Here is an 8,389-nt window from a genome sequence, read left to right on the forward strand (position 1 = left end):
GAGAGCTGCATCCAGTAGAAAATCTGAAGCAACCAATTAGAGAGCAGCCTGAGGTCACCTACATACACACTCACACAGGAAGTATTCACACAGACTCACAAAGTACAACTTGAAAACTCATTTTTAATAAATACTGACATGACTACAAGACACAGAGTAAGAATCAGTGACGGTTCTGTCTGGTTCTTCTTCTCTAGATGAGGATAACTCATCATGGTTATTCTTCATGTCCTGCAGACTACAGATGGAAAATAAGACATGTAGTCTGACTAATGGACATATATCCACTGGCTGCAGTAAGATACCATGTTTATGACCTGCAGAGACTAACCTTCCTTCTGTTGTTGTTGTTGTTGTTTGTTTGCTGGTTCACTTGCTGGCTGTCTGGTGTCTGTGTGAGATGCTAACTGTTGCCGTGTGGTTGGATCTTTGTTCAGAGTTAGACGAAGCTATCTACGTCTTTCTTTATCTGCTGCAATAAACTAAACGTCAGCAGACAGCATATCGTTTCTTCTTCGCTGGTTTTCTGCAGCTGACTTGCTTGTCAGTCCTCCCGCTGTGGGCGCAGCATTTTAGAGTTCAGAGGCTTAATAAAGACATAGACTCAGTGTGTGTGTGTGTGTGTGTGTGTGTGTGTGTGTGTGTGTGTGTGTGTGTGTGTGTGTGTGTGTGTGTGTGTGTGTGTGTGGTTACCTGGCTGAAGGTGGGGGGAGGCGGGGGTCCCCCTGGTGGAGGAGGGGGAGGGATGGGCATCCTGCTGCTGTCACAACACACACCTGATCACCCTGAAACACGTAAACAGCAGTCAGACTAAAGATCCACACACGTCAGATACATAAACATACTTAGAATAATATGATGTGTTTTAGAGACGGGCCTGATTGATCGACGATCGATGATCGATGATCGATCGTTAAGAATTTTTTCGATCACGTGGAATTAAATCGATTTGGCGTTCGACGTGTGGATGCGTCTACGTGCTGCAACCAGCCGGCGGCGCAATTTAAATTCAAGAGGGAAAATGAATACTCAGCCGCCGGCGGGTTGCCGTAGAAACTAGACGTAAGTAAAAACAACGAAGCTCATTGTAAACATCGCAACGCCGCGTATACCTACAACACAACAACGACCCCGATGATGCACCACTTGAACAACGTTCACCCGACACCGGTGAATGAATCCTCCTCCGTCAGCTCAGTGTTACCACGGCGACGCACGGCGGGGCAACACGTCTGCATCCTGCAGCGTCGCTCCCGCTCAGAGCACGTTGACATGCACATCCTCCTCAACAACAACCAGCAGGCTGCAGTAACTTTATTCTCTCGGCTGCAAGTTACATTTAGGTCAAAATTGTCAGCACTAAATAATATCATATGTTTTTATTTACATATTATGGTTTGATATGATTTATGATGTTTTGGAGTTGTGTTTAGGACGAGCGCCGCAGCTTTGGCTTGTTGATTTGAGAGGTTTGGCTCAGAGGCTCCGCTGCCTTTACGAGGCCTCATAAACAGCTGAACTGTCTTGTATAAAGAGGATTTCACTGAGGAAAAACACACTTTCTTTAGTATCTTCTGCCATCAGCATTTTAATACATATAAAAAAAGATTCATCGATAACTGATAGTTAATTTTCCTGATCCCTACTGTGTTTGATGTTGTTTTTCCTCCAAAAATGTCACATTAACTCATTAAAAATCATTCTGTGAATCTGTAAATATGATGTTCCTCCTTCACTGTAAAGTTCATCTCAGTGTTTGTCGACCGGAGTTTCTACATCACACTGTGATGTCAGTTAAATACTGAACCCTGATTGGCTCCAAACTAGTTGTGATGTCACAAACCCTGCCGGGTAGCTTCCCCGTTGGTGAACTCAGAGACACAAACATCATTCTGCACAGAGAAGAAGAAGAAGAACATCCGACTGAAGGAACAACAACTCAAACACGTGTTTGAGCGGAAGGAGCTGCTGCAAACAAAACGTTTCATCGCTGGGCATCGCTTGGATTTAACGGGGATTTATTTTGATCCTGGACTCAGAGATGTGGATCTACTTTGGCTCTTTGGCTGTTAAACACGACACTGTTTAAGCTGCTGTTCATTCGCTGAGGAGTAGTCCTGCAGTAACTATGATTTACAGAGGAAATGTCTTCATCAACAACAGAGGAGATCATATGTGGAGCTGTTTCACCATCATCCACCAGTAACAACCTTTGCAAGGCACCGTGTTCAATCCTTCTGCAGCTTCTGATGTTTCATGTCTGTAAACTTTCATATCAAACAGCCTTCAGAAACATAAACCCTGTTGAACATCAGCTCCTGTTTACAGTGTCGAGTCTGAATCTGGAGTTCCTCTGTGGGAGAGGAGACAGTTTGTTACCTCTGATTCTGCCCTTTAACCCTCAGAGCTGCAGCACAGTTCACTAACATCCTCCGAGGACGCTTCTCAATAGTTCAAATGTGACTTAAACCAACAGCATTAAAGCTTCTTGCTGAAGATCCCTTCATAATGACCTTACAATGGAAGTGATGGAGGACAAAATCCACAGTCTGAAGCTAATATGAAGCTTCAGCGTCCAAATTCAATTCCAAATCATAACAAAACCTCAGGACCCTCGACCGGACTCTAGGTGGGCGCCATCTGCCTTCACAGACACACTGGAAACACTGGGAACCCTTTTCATACGCTGATGATACGGCGACAACTGCTTCCTGTAACAACGAGCGCGGTTACAGGAAGCAGGTAACTCCAGCAGTCAGCTGGTGCAACAACGACTCATCAGTGACCCCGAGCACATAAACATCAGAGTCTGTCACACTTCCTGCTACACAACAAACACGATTCATCTATATCTACTCCAAAATCCAGCACACAGGTGTTTGTCTAACTTCCACAATCTGTATGTGAGTGCAGGTGACTGGAGAAGAACACCACCCTGACACCATCCCTGCATCACCACAACATCACCACAATATCATCCTGACACCATCACAACACCATCCTGACATCATCACAACACCACCCTGACATCATCACAACACCATCCTGACACCATCCTGACATCATCACAACACCACCCTGACATCACCACAACACCACCCTGACATCATCACAACACCATCCTGACACCATCACAACACCACCCTGACATCATCACAACACCATCCTGACATCACCACAACACCACCCTGACATCATCACAACACCACCCTGACATCACCACAACACCACCCTGACATCATCACAACACCATCCTGACATCACCACAACACCACCCTGACATCATCACAACACCACCCTGACATCATCACAACACCATCCTGACACCATCACAACACCATCCTGACATCACCACAACACCACCCTGACATCATCACAACACCACCCTGACATCACCACAACACCACCCTGACATCATCACAACACCACCCTGACATCATCACAACACCACCCTGACATCACCACAACACCACCCTGACATCATCACAACACCACCCTGACATCATCACAACACCACCCTGACATCACCACAACACCACCCTGACATCATCACAACACCACCCTGACATCACCACAACACCATCCTGACATCATCACAACACCACCCTGACATCACCACAACACCATCCTGACACCATCCTGACATCATCACAACACCATCCTGACATCATCACAACACCATCCTGACACCATCCTGACACCATCCTGACATCATCACAACACCATCCTGACATCACCACAACACCATCCTGACATCATCACAACACCACCCTGACATCACCACAACACCATCCTGACACCATCCTGACATCATCACAACACCATCCTGACACCATCATCATTTCAGCAGCTGACCATGAGTGCGAGCGCCATACTGAGCCCTTCTCTCTCCTCTCCTCTCCTCCTCTCTCCTCTCCTCTCTCCTCCTCTCTCCTCTCCTCCTCCCCTCTCCTCTCCTCCTCTCCTCTCTCCTCTCCTCCTCCCCTCTCCTCCTCTTTCCTCTCCTCTCTCCTCCTCTCTCGTCTCCTCTCCTCCTCCCCTCTCCCCTCTCCTCTCCTCCTCTCCCCTCTCCTCCTCTCTCCTCTCCCCTCCTCTCTCCTCCCCTCTCCTCCCCTCCTCTCTCCCCTCCCCTCCCCTCCTCTCCTCCCCTCCTCTCCCCTCCTCTCCTCCTCTCCTCCTCTCCCCTCTCCTCTCCTCTCCCCTCCCCTCTCCTCTCTCCTCCTCTCCCCTCCCCTCCTCACCTCCCCTCCTCTCCTCTCCTCTCTCCCCTCTCCTCTCTCCTCTCTCCTCTCTCCTGTCCTCTTTCCTCTCTCCTCTCCTCTCCTCCTCTCTCCCCCTCCCCTCTCCCCTCTCCCCTCTCTCCTCCCCCCCTTCCTCTCTCCTCTCCTCTCCCCTCCCCTCTCCTCTCCCCTCCTCTCTCCTCCCCTCTCTCCTCTCCTCCTCTCCTCCTCCTCTGTGTTCATGGTGAGGCAGCACATTGTGCTCCACATTTCTTTAATGGTTCAATAATAAATCACAGATGTAATTGGATTTGAGTTGCTAATAGCTTTTATAATTGAAAGAATAATTATGGCTCACTATGTATCACTGCTGGTTTGAATGTTTATGATAAAGTGGATAATTATAATTAACACGTGATCTGAGGTGAAATTAAATGTATGAGGATTAATATACAGTCTGGCTTCAGTTCACCATCTCACCATCTGCGTCGCCAGTTTCTCCTTCTCCAGATGTTGCTAGGCATGGCTCAGAGTTTACGTACAGTTGCGCTCATTCTTTAGTTTGTTTTTAATCAGTCGCAACCTTTTCCTGGGACGTGACGTACGTATCAAGCCCAGTTTTGTGCGTAACTTAAGCAACGGCTATAAATCAGGCCGCTGGTCTACATCAAACCCCATCATACTTACACCTGTCACACCTGATCTACACCAACATGGAGACTGTTGCATCCATCAAGAGAACAGTTTCACATTTATTAAATCATTATTTTATTGCTTGAAACAGAAAAAAAAAGAGATTTCATTGCCTCGTCCCAGAAAAGCTAACTTAGCTAAACTCGCGGCTAACGTCAGCTAGCATTGAACACCATCATCACTCTCTGTAGGATGCTACGCTAACACATTAGCTCCTGTCTCCAGCTGTTTGGTCTAATAATCAACATCTGGACGGCAGTCGGCTCATGTTCTGGCCTCACAGACAGAAAAACTCATTACTGTTAATCATCTGCGGAGTCAGCTAGTCTGCTAGCCTAGCCTGCTAGCTGTGTGTTAGCATTAGCAGGAGGCTGCTCAGCATCACAGGTGAAGTTAAACCTACCTGTGCACGTCACCGGCCCGCTGCTGGTTCACTCATACCGATGTGTTCATGTCCCAGTCGGTGTTAAACCCTCCGCTGTGTTTCTCCTCGGGACTGTTAGCTGTTAGCTGTTAGCCTCTCTGCTGCAGAGCTGAGATTTTTTTATTGCTCCTCAGTCAACAGAGGAGCACGTGACCACCTGCGCGAGAGGACATGCACTGCTGCTGCAGTGACTGCAGCTGCTGCACCACATGCACACTATAAATACACTGCATATCCCTGCTTTACTGACACATCACTGTGGAAGAACAGTCAGAAATATGTTTATTACATAATTGTGAATTTTCCCTCAAGTTTTGTAAAGATTTGGAGAAATATTTAGAGGATAAGAACAGAGGTACTCAGATCCTTAAAGATCTTCTCCAGACATGTTTTAAAATGCATATAAAATAATCACTTCTGTCTAATACGGGTTTTCACCAAAAAAGGTTCAATTTATCTTGTTAAAATCCTTAAAAATACATCTATTCCTTCTCCCTCATTAAAACTCCCAGAATCTATAAATATGCAAATATATTTCTCCCAGTATTTGAATCTAAGTCTCCTCCTTCACAGTAAAGTTCATTCTCAGTGTTTGTGCACTGGAGGCTTCAAGTGTCACATCACATTTGTGCCGGTTGAATATTGAACCACGATTGGCTCCAAACTAGTTGTGACGTCATAAATCCTGTTTGTAGGTTCAGACCTTAAATTCTAAAGTTTGAATGAGCCTCAGAGAAACTTTCCACATTCAGCAGATGAATGAAAACAAACTCTGCACAAATGTAGGAACAAGAAAAACACATTTTTGAGTGGAGGAGGACTTTAAATAAAAGTACAAGTTCAACAATATAAAAATACTCCTCCTACAGTAAAAGTACATAAGTATTATGAGCTTGATGTAGTTAAAGTATTGCAGTAAAAGTACATAAGTATTATGAGCTTGATGTAGTTAAAGTATTGCAGTAAAAGTACATAAGTATTATGAGCTTGATGTAGTTAAAGTACTGCAGTAAAAGTACATAAGTATTATGAGCTTGATGTAGTTAAAGTATTGCAGTAAAAGTACATAAGTATTATGAGCTTGATGTAGTTAAAGTATTGCAGTAAAAGTAGTGGTTTGGTCCCTCTGACTGATATATTATTATATATGACATCATTAGATTATTAATAGTGAAGCATCAGTGTTAGAGCAGCATGTTACTGTTGTAGCTGCTGGAGGTGGAGCTAGTTTACACTACTTTATATACAGTTAGCTAGTTTAGTCCAGTGGTTCCCAACCTAGGGGTCGGGCCCCTCCAAAGGGTCAGCAGATAAATCTGAGGGGTGGTGAGATGATTAATGGGAGAGGAAAGAAGAAAAAACAAAGTTCTGATACACAAATCTGTTTTCAGTTTTTGGACTTTTTCTCTAATCTTTGATTTTTGCTGAAATATTGGATCATTTGAACATTTATTGAAATGAAAGCATGTGAGAAGTTTAGAGGGAAAAATCACTATTTGGTGGAGCTGTTAACAACTCATAGACATGTGAAATGTGACCCCGACTACACACTGCTTTTTGTAAGACGTCAAAAGACAAAAAGGTTGGAAACCACTGGTTTCATCTTTAACAATGTGTTGTATTTTAAAAGCTTGTTATATTATCCATTGTGTCAAATCTTCATCTGAAAAGTAACTAAAGCTGTCAAATAAATGTAGTGGAGTAGAAAGTACAATATTTCCCTCTGAAATGTAGAAAGTAGCATCACATGGAAATACTCAAGTAAAGTAAAAGTACCTCAAAACTGTACTTCAGTAAATTAAGTAAATGTACTCAGTTCCTTTCCAGTGCTGCAGAACTCTACTGATAAATGTCAGTAGAATATTATTGATAACATCAGAATAACTCAGGTTAACTAGTATATGGAGGTTCATTACTGCCAGAAACAAATAAAAATGGATTGAAACATACAAATAAAAATATAAATGTGTAACATCATCGTTTGTTCCTTCAGTCTCTGCAGGTCAAATATAATCCTGCTGCAATGAGACAGAAGTTTTTTTTTTGTTTTTAAATTAAAGTAAGAAACAACAGGAAGTAGACGAGTGCATAAGAAAAACCATAAACAACAAGAAATTAGTGCAACAATCAACAAAGTGCTGAAAAGTTAACTTTCTGTTTATTTTTGTATACACCGCCCTCGTTACAGTGAAACTAAGTCATTAACTTAGTAACTCAAAACTTTGATTTAATATCTTATAATTATGACCATTAATTCTATCTGTTATCTCACCATTATGAGTTATCTATCTCGTTATGTTGGAATAAGAGTCGTTTCCTCATGATAACGAGATAATTATCTTCAAAGTCATTGCTGTTGCTGCTGATCTCGGCTTCTATATATAGTATTTTTATTTTTATCATTTCTAATATTTAATTGTTTTTTCTTTTCCTGGCAGATATGGGCTTCTATAAAAGTTTAAGTCCCACATTACGATTAAAACTACAAGTCCCAGGATGCCTTTCTGCATCCGACGCCTCATATAGAATAATCTTATGTCAAAATTTAGACTTTTTATCTCATTATTCTAACTTAACATATAAAACTTACTTAATATCTCATGAATTCTATTTTGTATGGAATCATTTTTTTTTAAATTTAATATTACATAATTAAGTAGTTTTTAAAAATTTAGTATCTCATTTTAAAATTGGATTCTGTAAAAGCGACTCGTTAATGAAAATAAAAATACCGGAAGCTCGTTACAAAAACTGTGTTCCACATTACAGTAAAAGTCCCAGGATGCATTTCTGCATCGGATGTATTCGCGGAGAGTTGGGACGTATTTTATTGACTACATTTATTTATTTATTTATTTATTTATTTCCCTCCCCCTCTCTCTCTCTCTCTCTCTCTCTCTCTCTCTCTCTCTCTCTTTCTTCTTCGGGGGTTTCAGTTGTTTCACCACTAGATGTCGCTGCACACTGACACTAACAACATGACCTGTGTATCATATTAATCATATTAATGTTTGCAGCTTGCAAGTTTAGTGTCTATTAAGGGAAAATTTTT

At 42.6% G+C, this 8,389-nt stretch overlaps 1 long non-coding RNA gene across 2 annotated transcripts; it reads right to left on the reverse strand.

Moving 5' to 3' along the window:
* Positions 1–32: 32 nt before the first annotated feature.
* LOC121884952 lies at positions 33–5,516 on the reverse strand. 2 transcript variants are annotated; one of them, XR_006092431.1, is made up of 4 exons: positions 5,317–5,516; positions 694–785; positions 332–556; positions 33–238 (listed from the first exon to the last, which is right to left on the reverse strand). It is a non-coding gene; the product is annotated as an uncharacterized LOC121884952 (long non-coding RNA). The 2 variants fall into 2 exon arrangements; XR_006092430.1 differs by having other exon boundaries at positions 33–556.
* Between the last annotated feature and the right edge of the window lie 2,873 nt (positions 5,517–8,389).

The sequence above is a fragment of the Thunnus maccoyii genome, chromosome 18, assembly GCF_910596095.1.
Source record: "Thunnus maccoyii chromosome 18, fThuMac1.1, whole genome shotgun sequence".
NCBI classification, from domain to species: domain Eukaryota; kingdom Metazoa; phylum Chordata; class Actinopteri; order Scombriformes; family Scombridae; genus Thunnus; species Thunnus maccoyii.